Genomic DNA, 15,136 nt, shown 5'->3' on the forward strand with positions numbered 1-15,136 from the left:
TACTTTTGTTTTAATTTTTAAAACAAACAAACAAACAAAAAACTCAAGGCCTTGCTAGTGTGGTTAGTGCTTGAGCATCGACCTTTAAACAAGAAAGTCACTGTTGGATTCCCGGTCAGGGCACATTGGGATTCAATCCCCAAAGGGGCTGAGTGCAGGAGGCAGCTGATCAATGATTCTCATCATTGAGGTTTCTAGCTCTTTCTCCCTCTCCCTGAAATCAACAAAAATATATTTAATAAATAAATCAATAAACTCAAGAATTTCCAAGCTCAAGTTCTCTCATTTACCTGCTCCATGTTGAGAATACCAGATGAGACGGAGAGGAGCCACTGAGTACTGTATATTATGTCAAAGTGTCCGTGATGTGTCAGAGTCAGATCACATACTCACTGGGAAGCTCGGTCCCTTTCCTCACTTCTCGGCCTAAACATACCCTGAATTCCCCCTTTCCGGCCCTCAGGGAATTCCCCCTTTCACTTCCTGCACTGTTCCGCCTTCTCATCAAGAGGATGGCAGCCTGATCCACATGGCTCAGTGGTTGAGCATCAACCTGTGAACCAGGAGGTCATGGTTCAATTCCTGGTCAGGCCACATGCCCAGGTTAAGGGCTCAATCCCCCGGGGGTGGGGTGTGTGTGTGTGTGTGTGTGTGTGCGCGTGCACAATGAAACAATGAATGATTCTCCTCCTTGATGTTTCTATATCTCTCTCTCCTTTTGCCTTCCTCTCTAAAACCAGTAAAAATATTTTAAAAAAAGAGGAGGGCAAATCATGTCTTCCAGAACCCTATCAATGCAGGTTCTCGGAGGGATCAGAACAGGTGTCCTCGTGGCCACACTACGGTTGCAAGACAAAGTGAGCTCTGCCTCCAAACTTCTACATTAACTCCCAACATCTACTTGTTCATTCGTGCAACAAATACTCCTCATCACGCTCTCTGTGCCCGGCACTGTGCCAGCTGCTGGGGGTACGGTCCTGGGGAAGCCTACAAAGTGGAGGGCAGAGGAAGCAGTCAGGAAAGTCTGACAGATCACAGGTATTTGACACATGATTTCACATATTCCAGTGCTCAGCTGCATACTTCCCCTCATTTATTCCTCAAGCACTTGTGAACATGCTCCAATGAAACTGTCCTAAGATTTTCAGAGTCTAGCAGTGTTTCCCAAACTTTTGACATATGTGTACCCCTTCTATAATTTTTGTAACGCTGAGTACCCCTCGTACTCATGAGAACGTAGAATTAGGTGCAGCTAAGCACAGTGCAGTGCATACCCCCGGCTGACCTCTGCTGGGACCACGCCCGGCTGACCTCTGACCTCTGCTGGGACCCCCCTGGCTGACCTCTGCTGGGACCACCCCTGGCTGACCTCTGCTGGGACCACCACTGGCTGACCTCTGCTGGGACTCCCTCTGGCTGACCTCTGCTGGAGCCACGCCAGGCTGACCTCTGACCTCTGCTGGGACCTCCCCGGCTGACCTCTGCTAGGAGCCCCCCCTGGCTGACCTCTGCTGGGAACCCCCTGGCTGACCTCTGCTGGGACCACCCCTGGCTGACCTCTGACCTCTGCTGGGACCTCCCCGGCTGACCTCTGCTAGGAGGCCCCCCTGGCTGATCTCTTCTGGGACCCCCTCTGGCTGACTTCTGCTGGGACCACGCCCGGCTGACCTCTGACCTCTGCTGGGACCACCGCTGGCTGCTCCTTGCCCACCAGGACCTTCACAGGCCGGGACGGGGAGTCACCCTCAGCTGGCAGGTGAGCCAGAAAGCCAGTCATTATGACACTGAGGTCATATTCTTGTCAGCAAGGCCAGAACTAGGCTTTCCTCCACCCTCCTGCCTCTCCCTCCCTGCAGGGGATAAGCTGTCATCAGCCTCGCTTCCTGCCAAACTAGAAAGCACGAGGGTGATGAGTGGCTACAGGAATGCTGAGGCCTTAATGGGGCACAGCTTGCATGGCAGGGGTGCCACCCCAAGCCTCCAATTTCCGGGGGCGCTGCAGGGGCCGAGGGGGCCAAGCAGCGGGCCCCGCCCCGGGGAAGTGGCCTCTTGGCCAGTGCCTTGTTTTGTGGGGCCCTGTAGCTCTGTCTTGAAGGCAGAGGGAACCACATTCCTAAGCTTAGGGGATCACTGACTTAGAACACTGCTTCCTGTGTCTCCTGTCCCCACCGGTGTCCCCGTTTGGCCTCTACCAGCTGTGCCGCAGATGGGCCTGCTGTGGAAATCGCCCAATGTTGTAAACTTCCTCCAGGTTCCTCAGAGGGGACCACACCTTTCGCCTCTGTCACATCCTTCTCGTTCCCCTCACACAGAGAGGCCGAGGGGGAGCAGGGGCCTTTTTCATTTTATACTGGAGGCCGGTGCGCGAAATCCATGCACTTGAAGGCGGGGGAAAGGGAGGGGCAGGCCGGATCCTTGGGGGATGTCTGGCTGTTTGCTTAGGCCCACTCTCGGCAGTTGGACATCCTTAGCGTGGCTGCGGAGGCAGTAGAGGCTCCCACCACCACCACTGTGCTCGCCAGCCGTAAGCCCAGCTTCTGGCTGAGCGGTGCTCCTGCTTTGGGAGTGCTGCATTGAAGGTCTGCCCCCTGGTGGTCAGAGTCATTATAGCAACCGGTCATTCCACTGTTGGGTCAATTTGCATATTAGCCTTTTATTATATAGGATACCTTTCAAAGAAGCTTTTTCAATGTTCTACTGTATTTTTATTAATTGATTGATTGACTGGTTGGTTGGTGAGAGAGAGAGAGAGAAACATTGATTTGTTGTTTCACTTATTTATACTTATTCCTTCATTCGTTGACTCTTGTATATGCCCTGACTGGGGATTGAAACCACAACCTTGGTCTATCGGGATGATGCTCAGCCAGACAGCCAGGGCTAATTTATCATAACTTAAAAACTGTTTTTGTGAATATAGCATCAATTTTCTTCCTCATTTTACTTTGGAAAACGCCAGGCTGACCTAGTGGGAGCTGAGCCCAGAGTGGTGGTGACTTGCAGGGTTGGCCTGGGGCGTGCAGTGGCCCTAAGGGGGGCCCCGGGAGCAGCTCAGTGGTGTGTTGGTGGCACGGAGGCAGGGACAAAGCCACGGCCCTGTCCCATCTCTGCCCCTTGGTTTCATCCCTGATGGGTGGCAGTGCTTTTCCAAAGGCTCAGGGGCCCCGGCCTGGTTCTGCTCACCCAGAAAGGGCCCTGGAGCTTTGGCCTGCTGTCGGGCCCAGCCAGGCTCCGCTCAGCTGGCGCTCTGCCTCCAGGACCACGCTGCCCGGACTTGCTTTCTGAGGGGAGAGCAAGCAGGAAGTGCGGGCACTCACCAGGCTCGGCGTGCAGAAGGTTCCCGACGCCTGGCAGCCTGCTGGTCCCACTCCAGGCGCAGGTGGCTGCAGGATGGATGACTCAGGTGAGAAGCGCAGGACAAACAGGCCTGTGTTCCCATCCCAGCAGGGTGACGACTCTAATTAGCTGTCCTGTCATCGCCGAACCACCACCTCCTGAGGGTGGGCTTGCCAGGGCCCGAGGGACCGGCAGGAATGTGGTTCTCTTGGCCCGTGTCTTGTTGCCCAAGATGTTTCTAGAGCTGGGCTTGGAGCTGAGCCCGTGGCCCCTGCATTGTCTGATGATGTCATGGAGGCTCTTGGGCTAAAGGAACCCAACTGCGAGCAAGGACGTGTGGAGAGGGGACTCTGGTATGTGTCTCCTGGGCCCAGCACCTCTTGTGTCAGTGCTCTTTGGCCTCAGGAGATACAAAAGACCCGGCAGATTGGAGAAACTTGGCAAGAGAGATGAATGGGCTGAAGCCAACAGGGTAGCTAAGTGGCCAGGTGTGCAGCTAAGGATTGTCATACCTGCCTTGTTTAAATAATACTAAAAAAATTTTTTTTAAATCTACTATTTACTGAGCACTTGCTATGTGCCAGACACTGTTAGAAGCACTTCACATGTCTCATTTACTTCTCAAAACACCCCTACGACATAGCTCCTCATTTCACAGATGGAGAAACTGAGGCATGGGGGAGCTGGCTCAGGAGCACACAGCTGGTAACCAGTGAGTCCAGGGTTTGAACCCAGGCCACCAGAACTCCCACACGGTACAGCCTCTCTCCTGCTGTCACCGGGGCCGCAGCGCAGGAAGGCTGAGCCCTGACAGGACCTCAGGCCTCTCCGTCTGGCCCAGCCATGCCACCACCTGTGATCCTGGCTGTCCCTGCTGAGTCTGGCCGCCAGTAGAAGGGGGGAAGGGGGCGGGGATTGTCATGCCAAGTAGGCTTTGCCACTGGGAGGTTCTCGCCCAACGTCTCTTCCCAGCCAGTAAACAGCCTAAGGAAAGGCCCCTCTCCTCCTCCCCTGGGCAGCTGGGCTAGAAGTGTTTACTCCTGACTGCCAAGGGCGGCCTCAAGGGCGTGTGAGCAGGACAGCGATAAACTCGGGGCCCGGTGCCCCTGACTAATAGAGCAAAGCTGCTTCCCCACTCCACGCCTCAGTTTCCCCGCTTGATTCAGTGGAGACACTGACCTCTTTGTGCTCAGTGCTAATTAGTCAGGGTTAATTAGCATTAGTCACAGGCTTTGGAATCCCCACCATCAAAGGGTCATCGGCTGGGTCGCGGCCGCGCCGTGGCCACGATGACATCGGTCGGACGCGTGCCGGGCCCTGTGAGCATGTCTTCAGAGCTTCCTCGGCGGCTTGCTCACTTTCTGGCTGGGGCTGTGCCAGCGTGAGGAAGTCACCTCAGGAGGCGTGTGCCAACGTGGCTGCCAATGGCCCACCGTCCCCTGGGTTTCCTCTTGCAGCTGAATTCCTGTCCAGTCTGCTTCTGGTCCTTGCTACCCTGGCCCTTAACCCTGGTCTCAGGGTCCTAACCCTGACCCTCCTCCCTCCCCTCCTCTTTCTTATCTCAACTAACATCCATCCTCTCCATTTTGCTCCCTGCTGTTTCGGTAAATGTTGTTGGCCTACCTCTCTGAGCCTGCAGCAGAAACAAGGCAGCTTCAGCCTTCAAGGAAATTGAGTTTGGTTAGGGCCAGTGGCCGGCAAACTCATTAGTCAACGGGGCCAAGCATCAACAGTGCAACGACTGAAATTTCTTTTAGAGCCACATTTTTTAAACTTTTTCTAATGCCACTTCTTCAAAATAGACTCGCCCAGGCTGTGGTATTTTATGGAAGAGCCACACTCAAGGGGCCAAAGAGTCACAGTTTGCTGAACACAGGGTTAGGAGAGAAGACCTGCCATAAAATGACAAAGTAAGAATGATGCTATCCTAGCCGGCGTGGCTCAGTTGATTTGGCGCCATCCAATGAACCAAAGGGTCACCATTGTGAATCTCAGTCAGGGTACATGCCTGCATTTCAGGTTCAATCCCCGGTGGGGGTATGCAGGAGGCAGCCAATCTCTCTCTCTCTCTCTCTCTCTCTCTCTCTCTCTCTCAATCTCTCTCTCTCTCTCATATTGATGTTCCTCTCTCTAAAATAAACTTTTAAAATGACGCTGAAAAAGAGAATAATTTATTTGAAAAGTATTGTCCACTAATGCTGGTCTGCTAGTGATGAGTATAAATGGGGAGGCAGGTTTGCCTGGTCTCTGCTTGTCCAGCTAGAGGAAGTCAGATGTGGAGCACGGGGGCCATCTAGTGGCTCTGAAAGGAACTGCTTTATTACGGCAGGCCACACACCTGGTTTGGACTCTCAGGCAGGCTGCAGTGACTGCAGTTCTTTTGGAACCTGGCATGATGTTTAGGGGGGGAAATTTTCCAGGCACTTAATATCGAAAAAGTTTCTTTTCACTTGACATCTAATTTCTTTGGATCTGCAGAAGAGAGGTCTTGCTTCTGGTTTCACATCCATTTTCTTCACATTTTTTTAAAAAATATATTTTATTAGTTTTTTTTAGAGAGAGAAAGGAAGAGAGATAGAGAGCCAGAAACGTCGATGAGAGAGAAACATCGACCAGCTGCCTCTTGCACACCCCCTACCGGGGATGTGCTCACAACCAATGTACATGCCCTTGACCGGAATCGAACCCGGGGCCCTTCAGTCCGCAGGCCGACGCTCTATCCACTGAGCCAAACCGGTTTCAGCCATTTTCTTCACATTTTTTAGAAGAAGTAACTGAAGCTTCTGGAAGACCAGGACCATGGCACTGCTGAGCCGTGACCCTGAGCCAGGACGTACCCGGACAATCAACAGAGGAAGAGGGGTGATGACTGTTGCTGCCTAAGCCTCACGGAAGGAGTAAGGGGACATAATTCAAGAGTGGTCTTGTTCTGTACATATAAAAGGTTGATGGCAGTAGAAGTAGCCATTTCTTTTCTTTTTAATGTGGTAAAAACACACACACCCAAAAACAAGATAACATAAAATTTACCATCTTAACGATTTCTGAGAGTACAGTAAATAGCTACATGCATACTGCTGTGCATAAAACTCCAGAACTTTTTCATCTTGCAAAATTGAAGCTCAGTACCCACTCAATGCCAACTCCCATACCCCTCTCCCAGCACCTGGTAACCTCATTCTATTTTCTACAAGTTTGACTCCTTTATCCTTTATTTTTAAATTTTATGTTTTAATCTTTATTGTTGAGAGTGATTCCCACCCTCTCTTCATTTCCCTCCATCGGGTTCCTGCCCTGCCTCAAGCCTTTGCCATCTTATTGTCTGTGTCCATAGATAATGCATATATGCACGTAAGATTTTTGTCTAATCTCTTCCTGCCTCCCTCACCTCCCTTCCCTCTGAGAATCATTAATCTATTCCAGTGGTTGGCAAACTCGTTAGTTAACAGAGCCAAATATCAACAGTACAACGATTGACACTTCTTTTGAGAGCCACATTTTTTAAACTTAAACTTCTTCTAACGCCACTTCTTCAAAATAGTCTCTCCCAGGCCGTGGTATTTTGTGGAAGAGCCACACTCAAGGGGCCAAAGAGCCACCTGTGGCTCATGAGCTGCAGTTTGCTGACCAAGGGTCTATTCCATTTCCATGCCTCTGATTCTATTTTTTTTTCCACCAGTTTATTCTGTTCATTAGATTTCTTATTTGTTTACTTTGATTTTTAGGATCAATTGTTGATAGATCTGTATTTATTTATCTATTGCCTGTTTGTTTTTTTTAATCTTTTAATTTTCCTTCTCCTTCTTCCTCTTCTTAAAGACTACCCTTCAACATTTTATGTAATACTGGTTTGGTAGTAATGAACTCCTTTAGCTTTTTCTTGGCTGTGAAGCTCAATGGATGATGCCCAACCGAGCCACACCAGCCAGGGCTGTTTTCAACTTATATTTTCAACTTATTTTAAGTAATCATGTACTGAACATCTTCATGTATTTAACTTTTCCTCTTTGGAACTATATTTTTGGTTAGAAGACAGGCAGTCTAGTTAAGAGCACTGTGCTGTGCTGGCACGGCCAAGGGCGACCCTGAGTGGGAACAGGTGAAAGGCTTAGAAAAGACAGAGTGTGGAAGCTGGATCTCAGTGGAGAGATCTTCCTCATGGAGAGACAGTGACAGCGCCCACAAACCATGTCTTAATCTTTAGCAGATGCCACGAGGCAAAGTAAGGGAGTGATCAAGATGTTTACAACATTCTTGTGGGTTTCATTCCTACTCAGCGACATGCACCTGAACTCTATCGAGCCCACGTCACTCAGGCACGTGGGGTCGCGGGCTCGGACCACAGGTTCAAGCCCGCAACTCCAGCTGTTGGCTATCATTGTCCAGGGAGGGCCCTGCCCTCCAAGCCGGGACTTGCACGTGGCCGTGAGAGGACTGGGCCCTCTCATTAGTCCAAGGCTTGAACCTGTCCAAACACTGTAGCCGCTGCCCACAGAGCACAGATGGCTTGAGTTTGAATTCTGGCCTTTTTACTTATCAGCCGTGTGACCTTGAGCGAGGTGAAACATGTAGCGTTTAGAATACATGTGTCAAACACAAGGCCCGCGGGCCAAATCCGTCCCGCCAGGCCTTGCAATGTGGCCCGCACCACGCTGTCATCACTGCACTCCGCTGCGTTTCCATCACAATGACAGTTTATGACTGTTCAGTAAACCATTCGGCCCGCGATTTAGGCTGGATTTTAGATTTTGGCCTCTTCTCTGATTGAGTTCGACACCCCTAGTTTAGAATATGCAGAGTATACTCGCTGTGGTAGCTATTTGCAGTCGTGAGGATATCGATTTTCAGGGTTCTCCCGTTCAAGGATCTTCCTTGTTCTCATATCCCAGAGGCTGACCTTTGCTTCACTGTCACTTCAAAATGGTTTGAACCCCGCGGGCTACTCTCAGGCGGTTTCCTTCTTCCCCTTTGGGTCTAGTTCCGGCCGGGCAGGACCGGCTAGGAAATGGACGTGGAGGCTAAAGATGATTTTCTTGTCTCTGTGACCTTGGTTTCCTCATGAAAACAGTGAGGCCTTGTTGTAAATCTGGAATTCCCTCCAGGTTTGACATTTTATGTTCCTATTTCCACCCTCTTGAGGGCTGTGGCAAACCGCCCATTTTACTCTGTACCTACCCACTGGGAGAGTGATAGAGAGCTGACTGGAGTGAGGACAGAGAGCTGAGAAGTATATTATCCACACAGCCTGAATCTTTGGGAAATCTCTGGGTAAACCACCAGCCTTCCCCAGAAACCTTCCTACAAACTTTGTTCCCTTTTCCCTTTCTTACTAATTGGCTTCAGCTACCTGATGCTGACTGGACTAGAGAGACGTGGTGGAAAGAAAAACACTCACCACCGACCACCTCAGCCGAGGAGCAATGAGGAAAAGAGAGAGCCGGGATAAAGATGGAATGAATGGGTTCTAATTGAAGGGCCCAGATGCAGCCCTCACTGCTGAGGGCATGATTCAACTGACCCAGATAACAGCCACAGAAAGCCAAAGAAAACCCAGAATAGGAATAAAACTAAAAATAGCAGGAAAACCAAGGAGGAGGTAGTGTTTGTAACTTTTGCTGTCGGTCAGGCTGTACATGCAGCTGTTTTTGTTGCTAAAATGGAAGGCCATGGACGGATGTACAAGCTGGCTCTGAGGGCAGCCACCACCGGTCGATGAATTTGATGGGTAAATGAGAAAAGCTCCCGAAGAGAATGCTCCCGCTGCCAAGTTTATTAAAGTTGGATAAAAATGTAAAGGGCCAGGTAAAAAGACTCATTTCTGGGTAGCAGCATCCCATGAGCAGATGCAAGGCATTCCCTGCTGGGCGAGAGGCAGATTTTGACTTTGTACTTGGGAAGGAAGATCATAGGATTGCCTCGCTGAGAGGGACCACAGCTGTATTATAATGAAAAGAACAGAAGGCTGGGAGATGGACTGAGTGCGGCTCTGCCACATTCTAGCTCTATGGCAGAGCTAATTATTAAATGTCTTTGAGCTGCAGTCTTTCCCTCTGTGAAGACAAAATAAACTTAGATGGGAAATACAACCTTTGTTTAAATAAAACACAGAATTCTGGAGGCCTTAGTGGAGAAAAACAATAAAAGAAGAATCTGAAGGCCGGGAAGACTGGCCAAACAAGGGAGTCTGACTAGCCTTGAATAGCAGGGGGTCTTTGAGATGCCACCACCTGCTCTGACGCTGGGATCAGGATGGCAAAAGAAGGCTCTGATGTGAGAGGTAGAGAGGAAAGCTTTGAAAGTTCTATTTACCAGCAGGAGACAAAGAGCATAGACATTGTATAGCATCCCCATAAGCTACCTAGTATGGCTAGTGCAAGTGAGAAAAATGCCTTAGGATGAAGATACAATGCTACCTTTGTAGGTATTAAAGTAGTAAAAATGATATTTTAGGCCATTGTTTACTTTAAAAAAGGATCTGCCAAAAGAAAGAAAGAAAGAAAGAAAGAAAGAAAGAAAGAAAGAAAGGAAGAAAGGAAGGAAGGAAGGAAGGAAGGAAGGAAGGAAGGAAGGAAGGAAGGAAGGAAGGAAGGAAGGAAAGAAAGAAAGGCTCAGTGGATAGAGCGTCAGCCTGCAGACTGAAAGGTCCCAGGTTTGATTCCGGTCAAGGGCATGTACCTTAGTTGCGGGCACATCCCCAGTTGGGGGTGTGCAAGAGGCAGCTGATCAATGATTCTCTCATAGATGTTTCTAACTCTTTTTTTTTTTTTTTTTTTTACAGAGAGGAAGAGAGAGGGACAGAGAGTTAGAAACATCGATGAGAGAGAATCATCGATCAGCTGCCTCTTGCACACTCCCCACTAGGGATGTGCCCGCAACCAAGGTACATGCCCCTGACCGGAATCAAACCCGTGACCCTTCAGTCCACAGGCCGACGCTCTATCCACTGAGCCAAACCAGTTTCGGCAATGTTTCTAACTCTTTATCCCTCTCTTTCTTCCTCTCTGTAAAAAATCAATAAAATGTTTAAAAAATAAATAATCAAATTAGGAAAAGTGGGTTCTTAGAAAGGTCAAATCAAAAACTTTGGTATATGTGCTGCCGAAGCGAGCACCCAAATCAAAAACTTTGGAACAACCCACAAGAAGAATGAACAGCCTCGGGTTGAAGTGACGTCCTCATATGTGGAAGACAAGGATGCTCTGGGAACATAGTTCATGGGCTCAATCCCATCTGTATTGGTGAGAATTCTCCAGAGAAATAGAACCAATAGGATATGCAGAGATTTATTATGAGAATTGGTTCACATGACAGAGGCTAAGAAGCTCCATTTGCCTTTTTTGAGCCGGAGCCAAGGAAAGCTGGTGTACAGTTCCAGCACCAGACTAAAGGCCTGAGAACCAGGAGCTCCCATGTCCAAGGGCAGGAGAAGATGGATGTGCCATCTCAAGCAAAGAGCAAATTGGTTCCTCCTCTGTCTTTTTGTTCTTTTTAGGCTATCAATGGGTTGGAGGATGCACTCTGCATTGGTGAGGGCAAGCTTCTTCACTCAGCTCAGGAATTCAAATGTTCATCTCCTCCCGAAACATCTTCACAGACACATCCAGAAATTATGTTTTAACAGCTATCCGGGCATCCCACAGAAAATGAACCATCACCCCATCTGAGAACACCCATCATTGTTTGAAAGTATACTCAGTCCAGCCTTGTAGCGAATTTGCCAGAAACTTTGACAGGTAGCCTTGAGCCCTCATGTACGCAGTTATACAGGCTGGCATTAAGATCCTGTGAGAAGCCAAAACTGGTTTGGCTCAGTGGATAGAGCATTGACCTGTGGACTGAAAGGTCTCAGGTTCGATTCCGGTCAAGGGCATGTACCTTGGTTGTGGGCACATCCTCACTGTGTGTGTGTGTTGGGGGAGGAGGAGACAGCGGATCGGTGTTTCTAACTCTCCCTTCCTCTCTGTAAAAAAAAAAAATAAATAAATAAATAAATAAATAAATTATATTTTACAAAAAAGATCCTGTGAGAAGACAATAAGGCTGATGGGTTCACTGTACATGGTTCTATAGATGCTGAGCATTCAATTTCAACACACTGAATCCTCCTTTCCTGACCTCAAGCACGTCATTTCTTTTTAAATTTTTAAAATTTATTCTTTAAAAAAATATATAATCAATTTCAGAGAGGGAGAAGGAGAGAGAAACATCAATGATGAGAATTGTTGATTGGCTGCCTCTTACATGCCCCACACTGGGGATTGAGCTACAACCTGGGCATGTGGCCTGACTGGGAATCAAACTGTGACCTTCTGGTTCATAAGTCAACTCTCAACCACTGAGTCACACCAACCGGTCTCTAGCACATCATTTCTAGACAGATACTGAACTCAAAATGTTAAAAACATAACTATTATCTTCCCTTTCCACCTGAGTTCCCTATCCTGATCAGGAACAAACCTCAATGTCATCCTTGATTCCTTTCCTCTTCCTCAAGCCTAAAACGATGTTGAAGTCATTGCTGACATTTCTACCAATTATCCCTTTTCCCTGCCATCATACCTCTCTCAGAGCCTTGTCTCCCCAATGCACGCTATACACAAACACCAGAATGACTTTCCTACGCACAGTTATTATTGCCCTGCTCAAAAATTTAACAGCTTCTGTTTTACCACAGAATCAAGACCAAACTCCTCCTCAGTATAAGATTCCAGTCTGGCCCAATCTCTATTTTCTTAGCCCAGTGGTAGGCAAACTCATTAGTCAACAGTACAACTATTGAAATTTCTATTGAGAGCCAAATTTTTTAAACTTATACTTCTTCTGACACCACTTCTTTAAAATAGCCTCACCCAGGCCATAGTATTTTGTGGAAGAGCCACACTCAAGGGGCCAAAGAGCTGCATATGGCTCTCGAGCTGCAGTTTGCCGACCATGGTCTTAGCCTCTCTCTGCTACTCTAGAATGCAAAGGTCCAGCCACAGCAGAATACCTGTTCTTTCAGGAACATGTGAAATTCTGCTTTGCCGGGGGTCTTTCTAGAAGGAATCTGGGTAAGTCACCGTGTGTAAATTAATCAAGAATCCAGAGATGAAACATAATTTTGGAAGACATTTGGGGAGCCAGAGAAAACTTATCTAAAGGAACCAAGTTCTCTTGTCTCTCTGGACCCCTTGCTTTTTATTAACACAAATTGTCCTAAACCAAGGTAGAAATACATATCCATTGTCAGATTGGGGGAAACTGCCTACGGCTGTTCAGGTATTTGGCCAGTAGGAGGCAATAACATGTAAATTAAGATGCCTTCAGCTATCTGGCAGAAAGCAATCATTTATACATCCTTTTCAGGTTTAGGAAAATGCCTTTAGCCATTTCCAACAGACAATAACATAGGTGATTCAGCCCTTGCTGAGTCCCCAAGTTCCATCAATCTTTTGATGAAACTCTTGCATTTATGACATGCTGGAATTAGCTTCCAGCACTGCTTATCTACTCACAATGTCCCTTTAGCCTCAAATGCTCTTCTTTTATTTTTTTTATTTTTTATTTTTTTTATTATTTTTTTTCAAATGCTCTTCTTTTATTAAGTGTCTACCATTTGCAGGAGTTTTTAAGTGTTAAGATTATAAAACAGACAAGATCCCTGTTCCTCTGGAGCCTACACCTCTCACCTGTCCCAAATCTACACCTTGACTGAAATTCTCTTCAATCCCATACATGAGAATTAATTTCTTGTATAATTCTCCTGGAGTATTTAACACTCTTTATCTTGTGCAACATGTGTACAAATGTGTCTTTCATCCTGGACTATAAAGTTCATAAAGGTGGAAACCAAGCAGTCATTTATTTATGCATTACATACAGGGCTTCACATGTGGAGGAGACAATGTTTTTTTGAATTATACCATGTCTACCCCAATCTGTTTCCATTTATAGTTAACAAATAAATAAATAAACCCACAAAAACAAACAAAAAACTGTGGTGCTTTGCCAATTTTAAAGAAACGTGAATATTTTTTTTGGAGGGAGTATAGATTAAAAATTATTGTGGAAAAATTTAAACACTTCTTAAGAAATTATCACCTAGAACAGTGGTTCTCAACCTTTCCAATGCCTAACCCTTTAATACAGTTCCTCATGTTGTGGTGACCTCCAACCATAAGATTATTTTCGTTGCTACTTCATAACTGCAATTTTGCTACTGTTATGAATGTAATGTAAATATCTGTGTTTCCCAATGGTCGTAGGCTCTACAGCAGCGGTTCTCACGAAAGACTGAGAACCACTGACCTAGAGGCTATGAGCTTCCAGAGGGCAGGCTTCAAACTCAGTCTCCAGATGGCTTCCCATTTGGGGAACATTAGCACAGCCATTAGTCACCCTCAGGGACTATGGAGATGCAAAGATGAAGAGTTACGGCAATCACCACTGCCGAAGGCAGAAGAGCACCTCTCAAAAAATAACTGGCCTCACCCACTGATAGAGGAGATAGCAACACTATTGACCATTTTAAAAGTCAGGATTAGAAATGACAGATTTAAAATCTGATATGCATGGCACTGGCCAGGTGGCTCCGTTGGCTGGAGCATCATCCTGATGTGTCAGGGTTTGGGTTCAATCCATGGTCAGGGCACATACAAAACTCAACCAATGAATGCATAAATAAGTGGAACAATTCATGTCTATTTCTCTCTAGAGGAGAAAAAGAGGGGAAAAAATCAAATTATGCATGGGAAAAAGATCTCTTTATAGTAAAGACATTTATGCAAACCATGACCTTGACTGAATCCTGGTTTGGACAAATCAAATAGAACGAACATTTTGGGAACATTAAAAATTTTGAAGATGGACTAGGTATTAGATGATACTAGGGGATTAATTTTTGTACATAGAAAAATGTTCTATTTTTCATAAAGTTTAGCATGGGTGAAATATTATAATGTCTATTATTTTCTTTAAAATACTTAAGTATAGTTTGGCAGTGTGGTTCAGTGGTTGAGCATCAATCTATGAACCAGGAGATCATGGTTCAATTCCTGGTCAAAGCACATGCCAGGGCTTGATCCCCAGTGGGGGACAAATAGGAGGCAGCCAATCAATGATTTTCTCTCATTACTGATGTTTCTAACTCTTTCTCCCTCGCTGAAATCAATTTAAAAATAAATAAATAAATAAATACAAATAAATAAAATACTTCAGTATAAATGGTGTGGGTTATAGCCGGGACCGGTTTGGCTCAATGGATAGAGCGTCGGCTTGGGGACTGAAAGGTCCCGGGTTCGATTCCGGTCAAGGGCATGTACCTTGGTTGCGGGCATATCCCCAGTGGGGGGTGTGCAAGAGGCAGCTGATCGATGACTCTCTATCATCGATGTTTCTAGCTCTCTATCTCTCTCCCTTCCTCTCTGTACAAAATCAATAAAATATATTTAAAAAAAAAAAAAAAATAAATAAATAAAAAAAAAAAATAAATAAATGGTGTGGGTTATAAAGCCAAGCAACCTGCTACTGAAAGAAAACATGGCATTTCAGAGAATAACTACTTTCTAGTCTTCATGGTTACTTTATCAGTGAACAGTCTTATGTAGGTGGGGTGGGTCAGTCCTCACCACGGTGACTGATGCTCCCCACCAGCAGTGAAAGCCTTGGGAGCCCCGCTCGGGGGGGGCAGGCATTAGAAGGCACATGGAGAGGGGTCTTTCTGAAGGGCCCTCCTCTCCTATTGTTAGCATTAAAGTGAAGAGAGAATGATCAGCTTACTACTCATTGGAGACATCAGGAGATATTCCTGGTGACATAATGG

Source organism: Pipistrellus kuhlii, unplaced genomic scaffold, assembly GCF_014108245.1.
Source record: "Pipistrellus kuhlii isolate mPipKuh1 unplaced genomic scaffold, mPipKuh1.p scaffold_m20_p_10, whole genome shotgun sequence".
NCBI lineage: Eukaryota > Metazoa > Chordata > Mammalia > Chiroptera > Vespertilionidae > Pipistrellus > Pipistrellus kuhlii.